Raw genomic sequence first — 25838 nt, forward strand, 5'->3', positions numbered from 1 at the left:
TTTTTTTTTTTTTTTTTTTTTTTTTTTTTGATCTGTTTGGTGTTGTATTATGTTTTATGGCTCAGTTACCCTATGATCAGTGGCATGGATCACTGTCTTTGGCAAAGCTGACCGGGGTCCAGGCTTGAATCTGTGGTGAGAGAATGGAGTTAAGCTGACTTTCAGGCATGGAGGCCAGTGCTTGGCTTCTCGCAGTCTCTGTAGATGAATAGATGATAGATAAGACAGGTAGGTAGGTAGATGGGTAGACAGACAGACAGACAGACAGACAGCTATGTGTGATGTCATGTCTATATGTATATAATAGCGAGAAAGAAGAAAGTAAATAAATATCTGATTCCATAATGATATTTTTAGCACTTCGATAAAAATTTACGAATTGGGAAAACACCAAGATGTGTTACACTATAGGAGATGACAAGGAAAGTTCTTACTCTGTGTTTAACCGACTATCTAGAAGTTAGAACCTATAACTGACTGATAGCAAAGCTACACAGATAAAATGAAGTAGTAGGTGATTTTCCGGAGAGGGCTTAGGGCTCCCGAGCCCCATGTGCTCCCAAGCCCTGGTCCTGTCAACTGCCTGGCCGTGGGATGTGCTCGTTTACACGCAGTCTCCTTCCACGAGGATTTTACGGCATCCTACCAAAACACAAATCAATAATGGTCATATTCTAGAAATAAAAGTAAGGGGACATGATCTTAGAGAAGAAGAGTGTCTGTGCCCACAAAAGAAACGAGAGCATTACTGTGATGGTGGGTGACTTCGGACCTTCAGCTCCTGGATGACGAAGGAGAAACACAAACTGCAGAGATAAACTCCATACTCAGGAGGAAGGGACAGGTTAGACCTTTGAGAAAACTGAGGTCTTTCTTTACCAAATTCTTAGCAAAAATTCCTCTTTTAAAGGACATTGTAAATACAGGATTATCACGTTTGCAGTGAATGTCATGCTGGGGAATAAATAACTCGGGTACTTGGGGCAGCACCTTTATCTTGCGCAGCTACAAGTTCTTCCAAAGCGGTAATAATTCCGTGGCATAAGGAATATGTACAACGAGTAGTTCATCTGGTCTGCTGATTGACAAATCTGAATGTCAGTGACAATGTTACTTCATAAACATCCACTCTGAAACTATTCTAGCATTCATTTTTACCTAAGATGCAGCCATTCAGAATACAGGCTAAATAAGGTTTTTAAACTATTTAATTTTATATTTTGAATGCTCATGATGTGATTCTACACTTCATTTTTTTTTTTTGACATAAACTTTTTTTTTACTTTTATGCTCTCTCATTATTCTATTTAATTCGAGGAAGTATTCAGTTCTTTAAAATATAAATGACTCACCTTAGGACATTAAGCTACTTCAGAGTGACAAAGATCTTTGTGTAAATGTTCCTTTCATGAAATAATAACTTTTTGGTTTTATGGAACAGATTCACTTCATATAGTCTGAGAATATGAATTTATCTAATTGAAGTAAGCAAGTTCATGGAAATATAGAGACTTTTGGATGCTCATTAAAAAGAAAAAATATTTTATTTTGTTCTTCTGGAGGAATCATTGTGTGCCTCTTTATACTTTCAGAAAATAAACAGAGTTAAAAAGTTAATGACAAATAATTGTTCTTGTAGACCTTGAAAATTAAGTGAGAAAAATGTAGGAATTCTTTAATTCTTAAAAAATTATTAGTCTACTTAACCCTATGCAAAACCATGTAGAAAAATATTAAATGCTAATTTAAATTTCTCTCTCTCTTGTCACACCCCTTACTTTCCCCCTTCCGTACTTATACCTTCCCACCTTCCTTCTGATCTCTTCGAATAACTGTTAAACAAAGTGTGTCTCTGTGTGGCTGATAGAATCTGCACAGTACGAAGGCAGGCATTCTGTTATTTATATGCAAAAACCGGAGAACTATTTTCTGTTTTGACTTGATGTCAAGTGATTTGAGTGAGACTTGTGCCCAATAACTTGCTAAAAGCAGGCTTACTCGTCTTTATTTTTTTATAAAACTTTCCTCTTGATTTTGGAAATCAGAGGCCACAAGTTATTCATTGTTAGTTAATTAAAGACAGTTTTAGGGAGATTAGAGTTGTTAAGTTTAAAATGCTGACAAAGAAGAAGACTGACAGAGTTTTATGCTTCTACTGTGGGAAGATGGACTATTTACAAACATTTAAAGGCGCCTAAGATTTCATTGAATGCAGTAGATCGATTTCAGCCAAGAGACAGCTCAATTAAGTATATTTGGTTTCTGGTCTTCACCTTTCCATCAAGCTTTAGGAGTGCCTACGTGGAGAATTGTTTTTCTCTTTTATTATCTTTAAGCACGGAGATTATAATTTATATATGTGTCATATAACTTGCTCATAGTTCTTTGATCTATTTGTAAAATGCCCCGTGTTGAATTGAGATTCTAGCTCTGTGTCTCAAATGGTCAAACTTTCTATATTTAGGTAACTGCTTTGTATTTATAAATTCTTTGCTGTGCTGATTTCAGTATTTAAAATAGAAGTGAAATTAGTTAAGGAGTAATCTACCAGTCACTATTAATTGAATCTACTTGGATAGGTCTAAAAGAGTAGGAAAATAAAAATTTCAGTACACCAAAAACGTTCTTTTGGTTGTCAGAGCATACACACGTGTTTATATTTACCAAAGCAGAAATGATCATCTGAGGTCTTTCCCTTAATTGCAGTTAGTTTTCATATTCACTTTAGACAACTGATTTTAATGGAGCCATTTCATGTTTTCCTTTGTTTGCAAAATCCAAGAGGGGACGCTTAAGATGGTTCGTGTCGGCAGAGCCCTTGCTCACGTGCCTTATTGTAGGTGAATTACGACAGAAGAGAAGCCCTTTTTGTTATTTTCACAGCATTTTGGTTCTAAACAGGATTTGATAAGCTACAAAGCATAAAAATATCAAGTACTCCAAAGAATTAATTTAGAGAACCTAAGCATATTGCACAGAACATAAAGCTGACCTTTACCGTCTACAGCTCTTGGAATGGAGTGGGATGTGGTGCACATCATAGGTTTAATGTGGTGCATCGCCGTCTGCAGAACCTCGGGTAGGGCCGTGACGGCTTGCCCACCGCACCCGGCGGCGGCGGGATCTGCTGTCACCAGCATCCTGATAATAATGAACTTCCCGCTTAACGACCGTGATTATGATGATCATAATTGATGAGCGAGTGCAGCGTGTGGAGATCATTACAGCTGAACTGTACGGCAGAGAAACATGCCTCAGTTAGGGATAATTTTACTTTTATGCATTGATTGGGATAAAATATGCCTTTCTATTTAAACAGACCAGCTTCATATAATTTTAAGAATCCTTCTGTTCATGTTGATTGATGATTATGCGCTTGCCGAAAAACAGCCCCTTACAGTTGTTTGTTTTGTGTGGTTTCATTTCATTAGTAAATGTAAACAATTAAATAATTAGGTGTAATTGAGGGAGAATATTTTGCTTATGAGGATGGCCTTTAATAATCAAATATTCGGTGCAAGTGCTTTTTCCCCCTGTCTCTCTCTCAATACGTCAGGGATTGAAATTCTTCATTCCTCTCCTTTTGCTACCCTTGTATCAGTCATCTGGAGGTCAGTCAGCTTCGGGAAAAGTATTAGTTTATATAATTTTATTATAAATCTATAGAAACATTTGTATTTGCATATCGTACTTATATGTACTCTATTATGCACTTTAGAAAATTGGGCAGAGTCACATATCATTTTGTTTATTAAAATAAAATCTAACCTGTAGAATAGTTTAAATGTGTAATGTTAAGATGTATACATTCACACTACCTTTGCTCTTTAATTACTGTCTGGTTTCTGATAGATTTATTACATCGTGTAGTCATTCTCCATTATTGTTTTAAAAATGACTTCAAAAATTTCAGGTTTGAATTTTAACTTACGAGTGAAAATAATATGTGCAAAGTTGTGTCCAAGCTTTTTAATAGATTAGATTGGACTATATCAGTCTGTAATTATTAACCTAAGGGCTCAATTTGCACTCGAATCTAGAATATTGCATTTGAGGGAGGAGCAAACATAATGGAATGCATTTTTATAAAGCATGGTAAGGCATTTTTTAAAAAGTTTATTTTGCAACTGCATTAAAGTCAGATCGAGAGGTCTCACCATCAGGTGATTGACAGCCGTTCAGCTCTGAAGAGACTGAGGCTAACGTTCCTCTCCGTGGTCTGTGAGGTGGACCTCACTTCAGGGAAGGCGCTGGCCCCAGATGTGCAGCCGCAGGCTCTGGAGTAGGACAGACTCTCTGAGAGTGAGAGGCTTTAATCGCCTGCCGACCAACTTTTCTTCTGAAAGTTTTGAGTCTCGGTGTGATTCTTGAACTTTATGAAGAGTGTCTCTTGGAAGTTTGTCTTTAAAAAATGCAACGTATGCTAGTCTTCTCTGTCTTTTTGCTAATCTAGAATAACAAGAGTTAAACTCCTCATCTGACAAAGATTATGGCACATATTATCTGCACTTCTCTGCAATTAAACTCTCAATTTATGCTGTCGTTCTTGTATTTGTTGGAAACTAGGTTAACATACCAGTGGGAATTAGGGATCTGGACTTGTCCTCGTGTCCACATAGAAGACCAGAGCTCTCATTTCTGTCTGTGACCTCTTGGTGATATCATGATGTGACTTGGCAAAAGAGAGGGTTTAGCAGAATCGAGGACCCCAGATGACTAGAACTAAAACTAGGAAATAGACCTGGTCGCTTAGGAAGAGGCTGATTTCGATCTTAGGGATCACGGAAGTGTTTGAAGTGTTATATGAAGAGTTAGCATCGACACTACATATTCAGTGTGTTTCTGGCTATGTCTGGAGCTTTGGCACGGAGAAGCCGAAGGGACATTTGTGTGTCCTCCCAGGTAGGGCCCCCATCAAACCACTTAGCAATAACATTTGGGTGCTCCGGCTGCAATGAACATTCTTACATATACATCTCTGCTCTCATGAATTCCTGAACAAGAAATTTCTGAGTCAGGGCTGTGACGGTTAGTTTTCTGTGTCACCTTGACGGCGCTATAGTATCAGATTTAATGGTAGTGTGCTGTAGAAGACCAGAGAGATGCGAATTAATACTAGAAGTATTAATACGAATACCGTTAAAACTGGAAAATGAATTGGATGTGATGGAGGAAGAAGGAAGGTCATTCCCGGATTACTCCTACGTTTCTGAACGGGGCAGAATGAATTTAGGGCGATGCTATTCACTGAGATTGGGAAAAGAAGAGGATTGAATTCGGGGAGCAGTTGCAGGGAAGAGGTCCTGAGCTCAATCTTGGACACATTTGGACGCGAGACGACTTTGATTCATCCAAGCGGAGAAGTCAGATATACAGCTGAATATATAAATCTGTATCTTGGAACTACATTCTTGACCAGAATCACAAAATTGAGGACGTTTGGTTCGTAAATGAGATTTAGTATATTTGGTTTATAAATCATGATCGAAACCATGAAAGCAAACGAAATACTCAAGAGTAAGAAGAAAAAGAGTAAGAAGAAAAAGAGAGGATTTTTGAGGGTTGCCACCACTTTCATGGCCCTTTGGGGTAGGATGAATCCACATAAAAGGGAGGTAAATTGAAGAAAACCAGGAGAAGGCGCTTGTCAAAGAAGCCAGTGCAAGATGATACCATCAAAGAAAAGAGTGAAGAGCAAATGATGCCGTGACGTTACATGAGACGAGAACTGAAAAAGCCCCATAGATTTCGCAGAATGAACATCATTGGTTCCTTAGCAAAAACGGATTCTGTGACCGTAGAGGGGACGAAGCCAGACTGGAGTGAGGACCTGAAAACAGAGGGCAGCGGAGGGTAGCTATAGCTATGCCTAGATAATAGTTTGAATAGTTTTGGCTGCGAAAGGAAGAAGAGATTGGGGGCACTAGCTGTAGGGAGACATATGGTAAAGCTTTCTTTTTTTCTTTAAGGTGAAAGGAGTTTAGCATAAATTATTTTGATTACCCTTGTTTCTTAATAGAAAATTTCCATTGTGAGTTTTTGTTCCCTAGAACCTTATTTATGAGAATTCTTTGAAAACCGATTCAAAGTATGTTTCTTCCCAGAAGATTTTTGTTTGTTTCTGCCAACAGCCTCGTGGTACTGCCCACCTGGGACCTTGGAAATTAAACTTGGTTTGATGTCCAAACCTATATGAGTACATAGTTAGAAACTCTTAGGAAATACTTTTTTTTTTTTTTCCCCTTGCCTCCACTCAACCCAGAACCAAGAATGAGATGGGTGCATACTCTCAGAGTCTCTTAATAGGGTCCTTTACTTTTTCAAGTTCACCTTCTGAGAATGTTATCTTTCAGGAGTGCTGTTTTTTCAACCTCCCACTCTGCTGCAGCCTCAGGTGTCAATTTCTTGACCATGTGACATGTTACCTCAGGCACTGGAACCCCATAGACAAGTATATGGCATAGTATATTTTGATCACTTATGTCTGATGATAGCCTAAATTTCTGATGCTCTCTGTATCTATCAGTTAAAATGTATATATTATTAGCCCCATTTTCATATATTTACATTAGAATAAAAGTTCTTTAGAAAGTAATAATGAATTCACATTAATAAACTGACCAAGTTCAAGATGATTAAAAGATTAATTTGCTTTTTATTAATCTAAATGTATTTCCCATACTATATAGTTCGTGTGTTAATGTTATAAAAATTAAATATTGAAATTTAAATATATCAAACATCTAACATGTTGCTTCTAAGGCAAATATGTAAAAGCTTACTATCAAGTCAAATTTCAATTTCTAGATAACATTTCGTATCTTTTGTATCTTCCAATTGATTTTATCTCAGAATATAAAAGCAGTACTTTGAAAATTATTCTTGGTAAACTTCCAAGTTGGTGCTTAAAACTTTAACTCTTACAAAAAGGCAAAGGCAACTAACCACGAGTGACACAGACTATAAAAATAAAAGACAAGTCAAACACTTAACTTTCCGTTACATTATCACTTACGATCACTTTATATAATGTGCACCACGAAGTGTCCAAAATCCACTCGTTTCACACACTGATCTTCCTGCTTGAGAACTCATTTGAAGAAATTGTTCCATTGTGAAAATTATTATTGTGGATTTAATTTATTTTAAACCACTTAACTGAATATTTCCCAAATTATGACTAAATGCAATATATTTTCCCCTAAAGACGTTCTTTACAGAGTTATCTAACTAAACACTTTCATTCACCTGAAAAAAGTACCAGAAGCCATAATACCAGACTGATTTTGAGAAGGTTACAATTTGTAACTTCTATTATATAAATGACAGATTAATAATTAGTTTTGGATTAATTTACAAATTATTTATTAGATGGTTGTTATAAGATTACAAACTATTAGGGAAACATTTAAATCAGCCGGCATGTTAAAGAGTTAACAGATATGAAATATCAGGTGGCAAAAGAGTGGTAGCTCGATAGTTTTGGCAGCAACTGCCTTTAAGGGCATCAACTAAATACCATGAAGGTACAAAATTAGTCAAAATGCTTTACCGCGTTGGCTGTAAGGATACAAATATTGACCTTGCTTTCTTATTAAATCTATTCCAAGAGCTATTTGTAAAGAGTTTACTCACAACAATTGGAATATTTAATAAAATCTAATTTTCCTCCTCTGTAATTCTTCAGTTGGAAAATGTGGTCCCTTGATGATGATCTAGGGCTTTGAAGAATAAATGGATTTTAAAGAGAAAATGAGACGGTACTTATTATGCTGTCCAACTCTCAATGCATCGTCATTTGTCTGTTGTATTGTGAATGTCTCGCTTTGCCTACCTTCTTCATTTAATTCCGTAACTTGCCTGTGAGCAGCATGAGAGGGGAAAGAGGAGAACGTTGCTGTATGACTCTTTCAATTGTTTTCTTGGCTTATCCAGAGACAGCTCACGCCGATTATGCCCGATCCTGAGCTTCTCCTCCCTGACACCTGGCCTCTTCCAGATTCCCGCCAGGTCCATCCAGATCCACCCTGTCACTCGCCTATGTCAAATGCTAGGAGTCACTAGTTTTCTCCCTCCCCTTCCTTTGAAAAGCTTTTTCCTAAAACCGCGCTTTCCCCCAAGTGTAGTCTTGCATGACTGGCAAGTTTGGTATTTAAAAACATTAAATGCTGTTATAAAAATTACATCCTAGTCCAACGTTAATTTTTCTTAGGGTAAATACAATATCATTTCTGTGCATTCATCCAGTGCTTTATGATTTTCACTATACATTCTTTCAGTGTTTTATGATTTTTACTGTACATTCTTTCTGACTGTGTTTCGGTATGAACAATTATTTATCATTAGAAGCCTGGGCTGGAATGTCTGTCCAGATTTCTTTGTAGCTCACCAACATAATGCCATATATCAGGGTACCATTTACTATAGCAACAATGGAAAGCAAATACCACATACCATATACTTTTCTCCACTTTTATGTCATGTGTGGACTATGTTAAGACAATTACTTCCATTTTATTTGTCAGCATACTTGGTAGAAACTCGTTTATATTGCTAAAGCCTGTAGACCATTAAAAAGAGATAAAGCACTTTTTCAAAATCGTACTTTTTAAAGAAATAAGTGGAATTTGAAATGATACCTGTTAGCATCTGAAGCTTTGCTGACTTTATATGATTTTTTGAGACACTCCGTATTGTTTTTCTAATTGAATTCAGAAATCATCTGTCATTTTACTTTTGACGTTTAATAAGCATAAAGAATGTCCAAATGGTGGAAGCAATCTAATCTGCAAGTATGTTATATACTTTCTATTTCTAATAGCATAATTAAGGAAGTACAAAGTACTATCTGTAAGATGCATACTCAATTTTAAATATTTCCATATTCATGGCTAGTGTTATCTAAACTTCAAAGTGCAGTAAAAATTAAAAAAAAAAAATCCCAGAAAAAGAAGATGGTAAGATATATTAGATATATTTTTAGCTAACATATATACTTTTTCTTTTTACCCTAAAACATTAGTGGTAAAATTTCCCATGCTTTAATTTCCTCTCATCTTACTAATCTGTTATAGATGTAAATGTTGATAATAAAAAAAAGATCTGAAGTTCCATGATTTTGTTGATTGGGACATTTTCAAGTATCAAATGTTAAGGATTTGGTATTCTACGAAGAAAATTATCTCAGAATGTAGCTATTGTATTAATATAAAGTAGCATTAAAATAATCATGGGCAAGTTTAAGGATTGAGTTTTGATGGCATACAGTTCACTTTCAGGAATGAATGCTTCTTGCTGCCCTAGGGTACAATATAGCTCAAAATGCTGCCTGGGTAAAGTCTGTCACTCCAAAGCAAAGGAAGACACTTCGCGTTCTCCCTCCTTCCAATATGTACTTTTTAACTTTGGGTAAATAATCATTTTTGTCATTATCATACATCATGATCTCATAGGTATAACAGTGTACTTGTTTTTATTTTTAAACATTCTAGTCAAAAAAGTCAGTTTCCTTCAGAACACATTTGCTGAAATACGCCTGCTGCATATGCTCCAAGTTCGTCTGTCTGTGCCCCATTGAGCTCACTAGTCCTTTTCTGCACAGCTGTGAACGCAAACCCGCATACAGGAAAGGCACCATCAGATGGGGCGGAGAGGACAGATAACTAAAGAACTAGCTTTCTCATGGTGAAACTCACATATGAAAGTGATGTGCTACGCTGTGATTATTTTCCCTGTGGAAGTATAATTAACGAGAGTGACACAGCACGAGCAATCCAGTACGAGTGCCTGCTCCGTGCCTGTGGGCTTGGACTTTTGTACTCAGGGCCCGTCAACGCAGATTCACTGGATCACTGATCCGAGTCACGGCACTACTTTTTCTGCACTTACCCGTGTAGTTTCATTTCCCTTTAGCAACCTCACTTCTTGCACTTATTTTATGTGGGAAGTTTGATTTAAAATGTAGAGTAGCAAAATGGATTTTTAGTTTAATCAAGAGACGGCTGTCTTTCTTCAGAAATAATGTTAAACGTCTTCAAATAATTCGATACCTTTTTTTGGACACATCCAATTTTTTAGAGAATCCAATCGAAGCTATAGGCCTTCTTTCCAGAAAAAACTGCAAAAGTACAAGTGCGACACGTCTGCATGCAATCAGTTTCGTTTTATTGGAAAGTGACTAAAGAAGTCAAATAAGAATTTTTTTAAAAAATTTCTGTTTATGATTATTACTCTCAAGTGTCTGTGTTATAAAAAGGTGGAATCCAAATTTTTCCAAGTATAAATTTCAGTAAAAACACTGCTATGGTCACACTTGAGTAGAAAGTTGAAACGTCAGGCTAGCCTTTTAATGCGGCATCGTAATTACCTCTGACAGTCATTCGGTTTCAGATGTTTGTTCTGACGGCCACAGATGTTACAAAATAGTAATTTACCTAGGTACGTAGTGTCGCATGGAGTTAGAACTCCAAAAACTTGCTTCGTCAGGGAGCGAAAGTTGGAGTAAGGAAATATAGAAATCCGCAAAGAATCTCTAGATTGAGTGCATGTCACTTCATTTTCTTTGTCCTTAAGCCATTGAGGTTATGTGTTTTGGAGTCTGTGTTTTTGACATAGTCTGTGGCAATGGAAAACTTATAAATCCATGCATCATCTTAGTAACACTGCTGCAGAGGTGAACTTCAACAGAGAGCTGTAATGTTCTTAGGGGATCAGAGATTTCTGTCTCTACAAATACAAATTATCATTTTTCCACTTCAGCTTGTATTTTCTCCAGAATTAGAGAGTTGGCTTAATTATCTTCCGCTGATCTTATTTTCCAGAGTAAGAGCTTGTTCAAAAGGATTCATGACTTTTTAGCACCATGCATAATATTGCTGTAGTGCATTGAATAATAATAATAAAATTATCTAAGTAATCCAATTAATGAATGAACTCCTTCTTAAATTGTCTGACTATGGTTTCCCATTTCTCTCAAGTGTTTTGAAACTTCTACTTAAAGTTGACCCCTTATCTTTAAGACTTTTCATATTCTGCTGTCATTTTCTTACAAAATTTCTCTGAAAAAATTCTGCCTCTGAAGTTGACTGCTCTAAAGGAGAATGCACGCCTCCATTCAGGATTTGGGGGTAGCATCTTTGGCAGTAATTTATGATAATTTAGAAAAAAGTAATCAAGATAGTATGTGGAAATTTTTTCAACAGCCAGTAAACTATGCATTTCCAAAGATTGCAGATATTATGCAATCTTTGATTATTAGATATTCTGTCCAAGGACAGCAATATTATGCATGGTGCTATAAAGTTTTAAGACTTTTTTTTTCCCATTGAAGTTATGCTCAACAAAAGAACTTTTAATCACCTTGAACTATATGGGAAAACAGCCCATATAGTTTCAAAAATAGGCTCACAAAATAGGAATTTGTCTATCCTAATGTTGATAGGAAGATATCAGGCTAAGTCCATGAGTTGGTTGCTGTCTATTACATCCTGGGATATGCCGAAGGAAAATGTTGGCTATCATTTACTCCATGATACCTTAGAAAATATCAACTATTTGGAAGACAATGAAATATGTCTTCTGTTTTATTCTTTTGTTCTAAGTCGCAAATCAACTTCAACATTTATTTTAATGGCGCGTGATTTCTCCTTTATGATATGCGACTTCTTCTCTTTGCATTATGAAATATTTTCATGCAGAGGTCCCTGGATCGGGCAAATTGTAGTTTGGTTCATCTCCAGCCATCTCTAATCAAGCCGCTTTTTCTGATAACGAGCCGCATCCTCTGAAGTTCTTTCGCAAAGGACGGACCTGCTCCAGCTGCATTTAGTTCATGTTTTTAATGGTGAAATCTGCACTAACTACTCAAGAAGTTTATTTTCTGTGCTATTTTATACTCGTAAGCCTCAAGACTCTGTTTCTTTATGTTTTAATATTAAGGTGAATGACTTAACACAATTTTGAATATTCTGTAGACCTACAAAAGTTATTTTGAGTATATCCTCCACTGTTTAAAAAGTAAATCAAGGATAAATAGTAGAGATGTAAGATTATGGAGGTGAAACCTCCCCCACACTGCAATCCTCAAAGAGAAATCATCTCTGTAATATCTTTTGAACAGCAAATGGCTCAGCACATTCAATTGAGAGTAGTTTCTATATACCTTTTATATGGCTTTTTACAGCTATTAAATTTAGACATTTTGGTTCTGAGCATGTTTCTTGAGATTTTAAGAAAACGCATTTGATGAGAAGATCAAAAATAACAATATGGCTGAGTTAACCACAGATTTACCAGACAATTATCTCCGGTAAATATGGCAAGCTAACTATGTACATATTATAAGTGTAAGTAATAATACAATTATTTACTTTCTATACCTCACAGGTACCAAACAGTCAAAATAGACACTAATCTTGGAGCTCCCTGCTGGGTTGTAGGGAATGTTGCAGGTGGTGCTTAGGTTAGCAGTTATTTACGGACAGACATGAAAATGATGAAAACGTTTCCGGTGTGACCACACGGGCTCATGCTGGCCAGATGTCGTTCCTGATCACGTGTACATCTCGTTTTAAGCTTACGCTCCTGCCTAGGACTCGGCACCATCTTTCTGTCCCTGCATGTGGCTATTCTCGGTCTCCGTGGTGTGTGTGGCCTGTTGATTTATCTCTTAAGTCTCAGATCACCTTCACCGATGGCTGAGATCCTTATAATTACACGTGTTTCATCAGTGTCCATTTATTAGGAGAGAAGAACCTTCACTCTTGTGAAAAGGTGGTCCAGCTGCTTTTGCATCCGGTCATAACGATCCCCCTGCGGTGCACGTAACACCGCAGAATTCTAGAATTGCTCTGTTCACGGGGTGGCAGAGAAGCCACTCGTCCCCTCAATGCGTGTCGTTCCGTATGATAATCACATGGTTCTGAGCACTTGAGATGCCGTTTCTCTGAGCTGAGGTGCGCTGTGCGATCCCAAAGCGCAGAAAATATTCACCTTTGTAGACTAATTATATGTGATACTGATGATCTTTTAGACTTGTCGGGTTAAAATACGTTATTATCATACAGTTAATTTAACCTCCTTCTTGTTACTCTTTCGAATAGGCTACTGGAAAATTAAAGTTACCTATGAGGCCCACACTGTATTTCCATTGGCTGGTGCTTCTCCGACCCATGTGTTTGTCCAGTTGTTTGAGTAAAGAAAAAAAAAGACTCGATTTTAATGGAACCTATGAAAAACTTCTCTCTGGAAACTCTGACAAGCATTTTCCTCTAATGTTTTTATGTTCTTTTCACTTAAAACTTTTCCACCCCTGTGTCGTGGATTCACAGAAGCCTCCAGTTTCTTCTCTGTGGCTGCTCCCTCTGTGGCTCCCTAGATCCACCACTCCTTCCCATGCACGCGTTATAGGTCAGATCAAGAAATCTGTTTTTTTTTTTTTTCCCAAAAAGATACTTAAAGTTTGGGCTTAACAATAATTATTTTAATGCAAAAAATTAAATAACAACGAGGCCAAGGGTATTAAAAATTAAGAGTTGGGAGAAATTTTTAATGGCACTGGCTGTAGGTAAATACTATTGATTTCGGATAAGCTTAGCCTATAGCCGAAGGATGAAAAGAAGCCGCTTTCATTCTACAGAAACCAAGTGGGGGTCCCCTTTCTACCACCCCTTCGATTTAGGTTTCATTAATATATATTGTGGGAAATCAAGAGTGTGGCCCCTCAATCCAGGGATAAGATTACTTTGCTATAAATTTAGGTAAAATTAATGTAGCTTCATAGGTTGGTTGAAACATTCGTAGTCTTGGGAGAGTTATGAATGTATCTGAAGGATGTCACTATACAATCAGAGAAATAGATGAGGCCGCTCTTTTGCTTACCTGCATAGTTAGAGAAGGAAACTATGACTTGGGGCAAAGCACATTAACCAAATGTCTCAGTATTTTAGAGGCCGTTTTAAAATTCTGGTATGCATAAATAGGTGTGAGTCTCGGACTCCAAAAACAGGAAGAAACAATCAATCAGAACTGCCCTGGATATTAAAACTGACTCTGTGCTCTAATGTGAAGCTGCTTGATTGAGCCGTGCAGTGTCAACCATGTCTTTCTTCTAATGCTAAAAGTAATGCACATAGACAGAGTGACAATCACAGCCCAGCCTCCCATCAGCAATAATTAATCTTTTAGTTAACAGAGGCTAGAAAAGCCTCTCATCAGCCTCTTCTGAAGTCTGAGGGACCCTGTTTTTTGATGTTTGCATTCTGAGGAAAATTGTCCCCACCAGTTCTAACAAATTGAAACACCAGGCTAATTATGGCAGCTAATGAAGTGTGTGGAATGGTCACAGCTTGTCGTGAAACTGTTCCTTCAGTTTGGATTAGGGTTTCATCAATCACGTTTTTAAACTGATCCAGAATTGCTTCTGCCCGGCGCTTGGCATTTTTAATGCTGTTTCTGTAATTGGTTTTTCCCCTAAAGCTTAGACTGTTTTTTGAAATATTACAGTCTCGGGACAAGACTTGCAAACTCTAGTTTCTAAAAAAAAAAATTTTATTAGTGATATCAGCTGATCAAGGGGTAGAAAGCTAATAAAAGGACCACCAAAATAAAATTTGATATACTGTTTCAATCCTGCTAAAGGTGGCAATAAAGCATATCCATGTGGCAATGAAGCATAACTTTATTTTTTTCAAATGTAGGTATAATACAACATAGGAGAATCATAGTTGGTGATTAGTGACTAAAATTCCACCAAGAGTTTCTATGAAATTAATACATAGATGGTAATTTATTATTAGGGGAGAATAGCTATCTATTTATCATTCTTTATAGGTTTCTACATTTTGCATTGAGCCACATATTTTAAAGCATTAAGACCAAAGAACTGTGTATTCCCAGCGAAATAACTCTATAAACCTGCAGTTCAACTCAGAAAGCCTGGTTCACGGGTTTTTAACTTACCTAAAAAGGGGGAATCAGTCATTTTGCAGAAATGACTGCAGTTTCTAAACAATTACATCTTATTTTTAATATTGAGTTCATCTGTAGCAACTATTGAGCACCCACTGTGTACAAAGCACTGCCTCGACTTGTCAGACAATTCAAAAAATGGGTATTAAATTCTACTTGCCTCGGTTACGTCCTTTAAAATAGGAAAGACTTTTGGACGTTTTCTGGATTGCTTTTTCATCGGAGGCAGGCAAGCTGTATGAGAATGAAGTTTTGCTATATTTCATTTCTTTCTTTTTGATAAGTTATCTAGGCGTTAAAATTGTCCTTAGTAAAGTGACATGTATTTAGAAAGAGCTTTAGGTATACAGTCGTCCCTCGGTGTCCGCGGGGACCGTTTCTGGGGCACCCCCGCAGATACCAAAGCCCTTGGAAGCTCCAGTCCCCTATATGAGATGGCGTGGTAATTGCATATAACCCATCCACATCCTCCACGTACTTTCAGTCACCTCTACGTTACTTATAATACCCGAAACAATGTAAATGCTGTGTAAATCTCTGTGATACTGTATTGTTTAGGGACTAATGACAAGAAAAAGTCTGTACGTGTTCAGTACAGAAGCAATTATTGTAGGCCGTACTGCATAGTACTCGTCGGCAACAAGGTAACTTATTTTTTTAATAATTTCTATTCGCGGTTGGTTGGAACCCACCCACAGATGTGGAGGGCCTTTCAATCCTTAGAAGCAACCTAGGATGTTGATACTATCATTTCCCCTCATTTCATAGACTGAAAAGTAGGATTAAATCAAGTAAATCATGGTCAAAGTCTGGACTATTAACCATTACACTTTTCTCTCTCAACTAGCTCTTTAAACCTGCTCTCACTGTCTGCCAGTCTCTAAGATTTTATCAGTTCTTTCCAGATATTTAGAAGACTTACTAGTAATCATATTAGATAGAGTATTAGAGCTGGACGTCATGTTTAAAATAATTGAGTTCTACTTCATGAATTAAAGAGAAAAGTATATGAATAATATAAATATAGAGAGACAAGTATAAATCATATACACATATAATAGGCACAAGTATAAATACATGTATTAAGTATTAAATGTGTTACTATTAATTTTTGAATTAAATTTTCTCTGAGTTTTTGTGATTCTTTTACAATAGATACTTATTTTTACATTTAAGTGATAGAACTTTGCACTTAACCATATACTTTTTATTATGAAGCATCCATTAAACAATATACAGAAGTGAAATAATATGCAATGCAAAGTTCTAAAACTATTTGGTTATTTACCTTTATTTTTTTGTCCAAATATTAAATTATTTTCAAGGATAAAGAAGGGAAATTTGGGGGCAGTCAAGATAGAATGATGAAAATATTTACGGTAATAAATAAGCCTCTGAGAAGAGTTTTGGCTACATTTGATAAATTTTGGTATTTCTTTATTTTGTCATGAAGAATCATATAACATTTTTAATTATGAAGAATTTTCCATATATTCCTGAATTTTCTAACATTTGGAGATTTCCTTTTATATTTTTATTAATTTACTGATTTAATTCCTCTCTGGTCAAAGAATATACTCTGTGATTTTAATCTCCTGAGTTTTCCTGAGGATTGAGTAATAGCCCAGGTTCTGGTCAATTGTGGTCAATGTTCCAAGTGCATTAAAAAGAATGTATTTCCTGCCAGTGATGGGTGTAAGGTTCTGTATTTCTGTGTCCTTACTCATTTTTTGATTGCGATCATATTGATATTATTGATAATGGTATGACTGATTCTTATTCCTGAGATATTAAAATGAATCATTTATTTGACGCATGGGGTATACAGTGAAGTCTTTATATGAAGAAGGGCATGGACAGTATATTTTCTGAGGCCTTGACCGTCTGTGACAGAGAGTTCACTGCCGTCAGTATTCATTCTCCTCTCTGTACCAGAAATCAGCAAACTCTCTTAAAGGGCCAGATAGTTTAGCTTTTGAAGGCCACATGATCCCTGTTACCACTATCAAGTCTGCCATTAGAGCACAAAATCAACCACAGATAATATTTAAGAGTAGGCATGACTGTGTTCCAATAAAACTTTATTTAAAAATTAGGAAGCGAGCTGGTTTGGGCCTATGGCCTATAGTTTGTTACTTCTGTTCTATCCTAATAGAACCTCTGATTTGTAGCTGGGTTCGTGGCTGTCAGAAATTTTAAAAATGCATTTTTCAGCCACTTTTTTAAGCTAGTTATACTCCTGTGACTATGTGCTAGAAAACAAAATATAAGCAGAAATATGAATCTACTGGGAAGTGGCCTGCCATCTGGGTAAAAGAGTGATCAAGACTTTGTGATTTTGACACGTTCAGCAAGACACGTAGGCCCTCAAGGATCCCTCGGTGGACCGCCTCCAATAGATGGCGATTTTAAAGCAAACGAGTGTCGTTCCCCTCCTTTCTTTCTTCCAGACGTCTGGAACAGAGGATTTGATAGCTAGAGATTGATCGACGTCTTCGGTCATATTTTAATCCTTGGATCTATGCAGGCCTCAAAAGATAGAGCAAACACATAGAATCGTGGGTCCCTTATGCTGTGGAGTATCACACCAACCCTGGACTTTCGTGCAAAGAGAAATAAACTTCACAGTCGTTTGAATCACTGTTAATTCGGTCTTTCCGTCAGTTGCAGCTGCATCTAATCCCAATTAATACGATATCTAAGAATGCCTCTCTGTTACTTTCATAAGTAAGTGACAACTGGAGTGTGTGTAAAATACTAAATTCCTATTTTTCTCTTAGCTTTATAGATATTATTTTGTAATCTATCAATGACTGCTACAAAAGAAATATGACATAAGACTGAATCTGTGTGTGCGTGCGTGTGCGTGTGTGCGTGTGCGTGCGTGTGTAAGGGGGTCTCTTTGTGAATCATTTTCTTCATTCTGTAATATTACGTTTATCACCTATTCAACTTAGAATAGCCCATCGTTACCTCTAAAGAGAATTTTAATTCTGCTATTGTAATATTAGTCTATTTACTCCTTCCACCTAACATCCGTGACCTTGCCGTCCTTATGGGTACCTAGTCCTGTTATTTTAGACTCATATCCTTTTGGTCTTTGGCTCTCATTTATAGCATCCGTATTTTTAGGAGTTCACTGAGGTTGGCAAATAATTCTCTAACAGTGAAATGTTCTTTAGGTTCCTGGAAATGATGATTTTCAGACATCTGCTTTTCATCCCAGGCTTTAACGTGAGGGTCTGTTTTTCCTCCGTGGGCCGGTGTAATTTGTCTCCTTCATCATCCTCCTATTCGAAGAGCGCTGGCCACGTTCACTGTCAGCCACAGAGAGCACCTGTCGTTTGGCATCTTCTGTCCCTAGTTCTCCAACACTAGTAACTGGTGAGAACGTTGAAAATTTATAACTCGAACCAGGTACTGCCTCTCACAGCTCTTCTTTGCATGGCCCAGAGGCCCTGCCAGCAGCGAGTCCCTACAGAAAGCCTAGTCTACAGCTTGGCTTCTGTAGCTCAAACATTTTGTGTTTTCCACTCATGATCCTGAACTCCCTTGAAGAGATAGAAATTTCTCTTGAGAAAGCAATGGCTCAAAAGAAATCCAACTCTAATGCTTGCAAGGAAGTCGGAAGTTAAGTAAGAAGGCGTTCTGATACAGTTTACTCGGACTAAGAATTATCTGCTATTTGAAAGTTTCAGACGACTTGCTGCTAGCACAGTCTGAGCACCAGGTCCTTCTGTGATGTCTTCTTCCACCCATGAAGACATCAGCGTTAATAGCTATTGTTTCCAATTTTCCTCCCACATCCTAAGCCAATTCTTTCACGTACTATCGAGGTGGAGATGGACAAGAGTTTTTCTTAGGGCTCTAAATATAAGATTTCTTGGAAGAGGAATTTCTTCCCGTAGGCTAATTAACTGGCCCTCATGATGGATAAGAGCTTAATGGAACATTGTGTGAGGTTAATATCCACTAAATCACGTTAACAGTTTTGAAAATTTGGATAGGTCCTAACCGTGTAGTTGGAGAGCAGACAAAACTAATTGAAATACTTTGCCATTAATTTTCAAGCTCTTAGAAACTAATGGGTTTCTAGAAATATCATTAGTGACGACTAACACACATCATAATCTGTATCAGCTAAACATATGTCAACGTAAGAGATATATGAAGTATTACATATCAATATCTTAAACTATATTGCCAAATAATGTTTGCATAAAGAATCTACAACTCATAACGATTTTGGTCTAGTATATTAATATTACAATTATGATAGAGTTTTAATGTGGTTTTTAAATATAAAACAATTTTTATACTTTTTTTAAGTAAAGTGAATATAGAGTTGTCTAAATTTTACTTAGTAACATTGAACAGGTCAAGAGCATTCTGGTTATTTGTTTAAAAGATACTATGAGTAACCTGGAAGATTTTGATTTGTTTAAAACACTTTTAACTCATCAAGCTTAATACAGAGATGTTTTCTATTAATAAATCATATTAACCTTCAAGTTGCTCATGGGTATAATGCATGTTAAAACCCCAGTAAACGATTTTATTCTATTTACATCAGAGCCAAATCTGAACTATGTAGAATATGCTACTTTTATACTCGTTTTATTTTTTCTTAGATTGAATTTATTTCATATATTTTGTAAAAGGTTTAGAAAATAGAATGTTAATTGAAGCAACATTATAAGTGGTTAACCTACTTAACATGTCAGAGTTTCTCAAGTATTTTTAAGTATCAATCGCATATAGTTCATTTACTAACAATATAACATATTAAAGGTTTAGTTTTGAAAGTGTAAGTTAAAAAGAAATATCAGCTATTTAGCAGATATCATATATTGGCCACAGTGAGACACACTTTTTTTTTTTACTTTGTTTCTGATAAATTCTTATTCTCAGAACAAAAGTGATATAAGTGAAGATAATACATGGACAGTTGAATTTAACTTTATTCAAGGGTTTTTTTCTCATAAGTGGCCCGTGCCAACCATAAAGTTTCAAAAGGCCATAATTATTGAAATTATTTTGTTTTGATATCCTCTTAATCTTTAAATAATGTTCTATTGTTCAAAAATAATAGTGAAATAATGTATTAAATATTGAGATGTATCATATGTTAATGTTCTTCAATGTGATAGTCTTTTATTTATAAAGTTTAAATAAGTTAGGAGTTATATTTAAATTGTGAAATAAATGGCCACAACAAGTAAACATTTCTTAGTATTTTGAATTCCAAGGTATTTTACTTATACATGTTTTCGAGTTCAGACTCAGTAAAGTTCAAGGGCATCCGAGTATGAAATAGTTTGTGAGGAAATGCACATTACTTCCATAATTTGATTTCGTTGGGGAAAAGGACACTAGTTCAGAAAATAGATCTTTGTCTTTAATAATTTTGGTTCAAATGTAGACATTAGGTGTTGTACATAGACTAGTAAATGTGCATGTAATTTTCCCAAAGCTTGTCAAGGGGTTGGCATTATAAAATACATTAATTTCCATTCACTATCTTACCTGCATTTTAAGATGTTTTATTACGTAGACTCATGTATGGAAAGCATTGTTAAAAACGTTCCAAAAGAAAAATGTGAAAAAAGAATTAGAAACTATATGTTTAGGTATTTTATATAAATGACCAAAAAAAAAAAGGGCATCAATTACAGAGAGGAATGCAGTTGATAAGTGTCCAAGTAGAAAGAAAACTTAAATCCAAGAGGAATAGTAAATGTTTTGATGCACTAATTATTATTATTTTTTTTTACTTTATTTATATCAAAGTGAAACATGTGCCTCATTAAAGTAACTATGCTCACAGATTTGTAATGCTGAGCGGCATACCCCGACTCAGCCCTCCCATCTTTTGTGTACGGTCCTCCTTTCCAAAGACCACTTTCAACTCCTTCATCTCCCAGCTAATAATATGGCGGCATTGTGATTTATCAGCTGTCGGTGTTCACCATTAACCTTCACCTCTGGAAGATGAGAATTTAGCTCTTGTATGCCATCATCTTCATGTTTTCTTAGAGTACAAGTCTTGAGTTAACAAAAATATCCAGGTTTTGTATATACTTTTTGACTGTGGGAAGATTGTTTGCTATTGAACCAAGAAGTATTCCAAAATGGCGTTTCCTTCTTGTCTAACTTTGTACATTTCCCGGAGTTAATAATCGTGCCTTTTTCCCCATTTGCTCAATTTTCTTCACACTTCTTGTCAAGTTTCTTCATACCCAGTAACAGCCTTCCAATATAAATTTTATTTCTGAACATTACATCTCACATGTAATCAATACTGATCAGATAGAGAATTTGAAGTTGAAAGTTGTTTCCGCTCTGTCTTAAGCCATGTGTGTTATCTGTCATTCTGCTTTGGGGAAATTTTCTTGCATTTTTTCCTAATTCTTTTCTCTTTGTTTTCTCAGATTTTTTTTTTTATTAGATCTCTTAGAGATGAAATTCTCTACATCGATCTTCAACTTATTTTTTTAATCGTTTACCTCCTATTTCCATTTTGTTGTGCTTGGTGTTAAATTCCAATTTTTCTATCAATTTTTTTTTTTTTTGCTTTCATATTGCTAATTAAATAAAGCTATTTAAAAATCTTTTTATAGTAGCACCTATATTACTTGCTTAATAGGCACATTATCCTTTCTAATGTTTCTTAGAATATTTGTTTTAGATTTTTAATAATAGTTTGTTCTACTTCTTGTATTGTCTCAAATTCATCTAAATTGTTTATTTATGTATTTATCTCTCTGCTGTACCTGGTGTCTTCCGTTGGTTTTTTTGTTTTAGTTTTTTTGGCGGGGAAGTAGTGTCCCTTGGGGAACGTGGAGAGGGAGCTTGCAGGTTACATGATCCTTCCTTTGGGTCTTCAGGCCAGCCCTGTGCCTCCCTCCCCTGTGGGATGCCTAGGTGGCCTACCACCCAGGTCACAGTTTGGGTGGGGAGGGGAAGGGGTTCCTGAGTGGCCCTTCTCCAGACACCAGGCCATCCCCGGTCTACATTCCTTCCAGGTCTGGAATGGTAATGGTCCATATCTGTTTCTCCACATAAATTATACTTCAGAGTCACCACTGACTCCTGGCTTCACTGAAGATGCAGTGTGGTAGATGTTTATAACCCTCCATGTTTGGGCACAGGGAGCATTGCTGAGAGGATAAGACAGGGCGTGGAATTCATTGCTCTGCCATCTTAAAACCTGCGGTCTTCCAATTGAGCAACTTCAAAATGCAGGTCTACACAACTTTTCTAGAGAGGCTTTTGAAACGATAGCATTATTTCCAAAAAACGTAACCCCCAGAGCATCTCATTCACTTCCAAGTATATCTGAATGGGGATAGACGGTGGATATAAACACAGAAGGCCTGGATCCTGCCCCCAGGCACCTTATGGTCTGGGGGAGGAGCCGAAACACGTCAGGGAATTGCCACGATACAAAACAATCGACAAGGGCCCGAGAAGGCTGTAACTGTGCACCGCAGGCATTCATGCAGGGAGATTCGATTTACATCCGAAGGAGGATTTCCGGGAGGAGGCAGCATCTTTATATGAGCCTGGCTGTTTGGGTAGGATGCGCACCTAGTAAAAGCTTCATAAATATTTGCCGAATGTAATTAGCGCTGTTCAGCCTCAGCGGGTTGGCGTCCTGTTCCCCTTTCTGCGTCTGTTAACGGTAAATACTCTTTGCTTCAGCGCCGCTATCGGCAGCAATCAGCTTTGCTTATTCTGGTCTTAGTTTTCCTGAGAGGAATTAACAAAAACATTTCTGTAGAGAAAATCCACCGTTCAATGACAGTTATCAATATATCCTATAATTACAGGGGGGAAAAAAAAAAACCTTCCTGTGAGAATGTCATCATGTTAATGATGCATGTATATTACTAAGAATTATAAATATTGAGTAATAAAGCTGCAAGTTCGCATGTTCCCAGACGTTATTTTGGGGCCACTCGATTAGCAATTTTTCAAAAACATAAGCAGTAATTAGAAATCTTTCATAATTTCTTTCAGAAACGGCACTTGATTTTAATTCTTTCACTTAAAGGAAAAACGCGTGCGAAAAAACTGTCGGAACTATTTGACATTTTTATAGCTGACAAAAATTAAGCATAATTAAAATGAAATATTTGTTGCATAAATTAAACTGCAATTAATACGTTTTCTGCCGCTGCTTGAAGGATAAGATTAAAGGAGTGTTGTTGGCAGACTCCCTGCTGTGACACTAATTTCTTAATTTTTACACCAAACATCATCAAACGTATTTTCACAGTGGAAGAGTAAAAAAACAAAAACATTGTTTGATGAAAATGATATACTTCAGAGGGAGATAAACTGGCTTTTATGAAGGCAAGGCAATATTACTGTTTGTTTTAAGATCTGATGACTAGTTGATTCCAAGGGTAAGATTTGCGCTTTTGAAGCCATTGAAATAACAGATTAAATGGCCCTTCATTTTGGTTAGCTGCGCCGCGTAGGTTATCCAGTGCACTGCTTCAGGATGTTTGCTCTTTCGGAGGGAATCAGAAAATGAGCAAGACATGTTATGCCGAGGCCTCCCCTCCAGCTAACCAAGAAATTATAATAAATCTCATCCCCAAACCTTAGATGTAGATAATTTAGCAAAAGTGGAGGGAGGATGCATTCTGTCAGTACTTCTCATGGAGGAGGATCCTTTTTCTCACGGGAGCCCATAATCGCCAAAAGAAAAGCAAACCGTAACCAAAGTTAGTTGTTGCTATCTTAAAAAAAAAAAATCTTCAGCTGCCACTTACCCAAGCCATGCCTCACGTGGCATTTCCATGTGAATTTTTTTTCTGGCTAATTACTGTTTGACATTACACACCGTTAGTGGTATCAATGAAAGAAACAGGTAACTGTTCTTAATGGTCCTCTTCACTTCTCCCAATGTCACTCGTGGGCCAAGCTGCATGAGGGATGCAAATGCCCTAGGGGGAACTAGAAGTTAGGGGCGAGGCCCCATCACTTGCCGGACCATCGCACACCCCTGCCTCGGGGACTGGGAGGCGTCAGCACATGCGTGTGATGACAGCATCAGTATATGATGGCGCCCGTCGGAGGAAGTGAAATTAACGGAGCTCTGTTCACATACAGCAAGGCCGTGGTGCCCCGTCCATGCTGCCTGCGGAGAAGCAAGCCGCCGTTTCTGATCGCTCGAGGCTCGCCCGCCTTCCGCCCCACGAGGGCCACGTGCGCCGAGCGCTTCCAGACGTTGGAAAAGTTTGCCCTCCAAAAATCTGAGAGCAGATCGATCCATCTCTGTAGAGTCGCTGAGTGGGTTTCGGTTACTTGAAATGACAGTCGTGGTGTAGTGACAAAAATGTAGTTCTGTTTGCGTGGAGACACGTGTGCACAGATGTCACCTCGGCCACCTGTCCTGACCGCCCGGTTTGAAACCACAAGCCCGTCCCGATTTCCCTCGGCCCTTCTCCTTCACCCTGCCTTATTTTTCTTCATAGCACTTGCTATTACTTGACATTTGCTTATTGTCTGTGTCTGATCACTAGAAATTTAAGTTCCATAAAGACAGGAATTTGTGCCGAACTTACTCATTTCTGGGTCCTAGAAGAGCGCTTGGCATAAGCGGGCCCTGGATTGATTTTTTTTTTTTTTTTTTGGAAGAAAGGAAAGATAGAAGGGAAGGGAAAGGAATGGAAAGGAAGCAAGAACGAATTTTTGAAAACCAGTTCTTCAAAATGAGCAGAAAGAGGCGGTGTCGGTGGTATAGTGGTGAGCATAGCTGCCTTCCAAAAAGAGCAGAAAGAAATTAAACAATTCCTGATGATAATATGAAAAGCTAGGTTTAGTAGGGGATTATGAGAAGTCTATTAAATCTTCAATTATACCTTATCGTATTTTCAATCTTAGAGAAATCATACTAAAATGACAACTCTTATAAAATAATATTTTAGGTTATCATCTCTATATGGTTCGTATTCATGAAGAATTATTTGCGAACCACCCATACAGAGAAGTAAACAATATTGACTCCGTAAGTTCATTACACGTGCTCATATTCTCATCCATTCGTCTGTTCGTGTTACTCGTGCCCGAGGGGGCGTGCTGCCTGTGCTATGCTGGCGGAGCATGTCGTGATGGAGCTCGATTCTCCTGCAGATGCGCGGTCTGTCCTTGAATTTGCAGTAGCTGATGCAGTCACTGCGCACACCGACTTAGCACATGCTGAGCCATTGCAACCAGGGGAAACACAGGCTTGGGTTCCTGCAAGTCTCTGATCAGCTACACGATGCGTAACATTGCTTTATGTGTGTCTCTGCTTAAAGAGTTCTTATCCTCATGTATACACATATATATCGTTGATTCATTAGCATCGAATAGCCCTATTACTCCTGCCTGAGCGAAGCTCCTCTCACACATGCACACAGCAGCCTTCTCGTTCTCAAGAGCACTAGACAGCACTTCAGCACTATGCTTGCGGTCCACTGTAAACAGTGAAATCACCGACAAAAAGAACGAAAACGTGGAAAAGGTGTCACTGAATAGAGCACGAGAAGGCAGGCCACAGCTGTGTGTATCTGGTGACTCAAATTTTTCTCCACTCCGCTCAGATCTCTGATTCGCTCTGCAAGCTCTGTGAGTATTGATTTTGGGTGGCAAATAAATTTTAGCAAGTGGATGAACTTGCAAATAAGGAATCCGAATAATGAGGCTCAACGGTAGCAGGGGTTTTTAAAGTCGTTATTGAACAGCCTATTTACTGATGAATCTGGGCGTTCTCATCCTTGCAAAACAGAGTCTCAGTGCGAAATCCTGTGTTTCTACTCAGCCAGGACTTGTCGAGTCCTGATGTGTGGCAGGCACTGTGTTGGTAACTGGCAATA

At 37.4% G+C, this 25838-nt stretch overlaps 1 protein-coding gene across 2 annotated transcripts in view; it reads left to right on the top strand.

Annotated features, from left to right (window-relative positions):
- The window catches only part of SPATA17 (spermatogenesis associated 17), a 113786-nt gene that overhangs the window by 79139 nt on the left and 8809 nt on the right, over positions 1-25838 (top strand). The window lies entirely within an intron of this gene.

The sequence above is a fragment of the Pteropus medius genome, unplaced genomic scaffold, assembly GCF_902729225.1.
Source record: "Pteropus medius unplaced genomic scaffold, Ma_sr-lr_union100, whole genome shotgun sequence".
NCBI lineage: Eukaryota > Metazoa > Chordata > Mammalia > Chiroptera > Pteropodidae > Pteropus > Pteropus medius.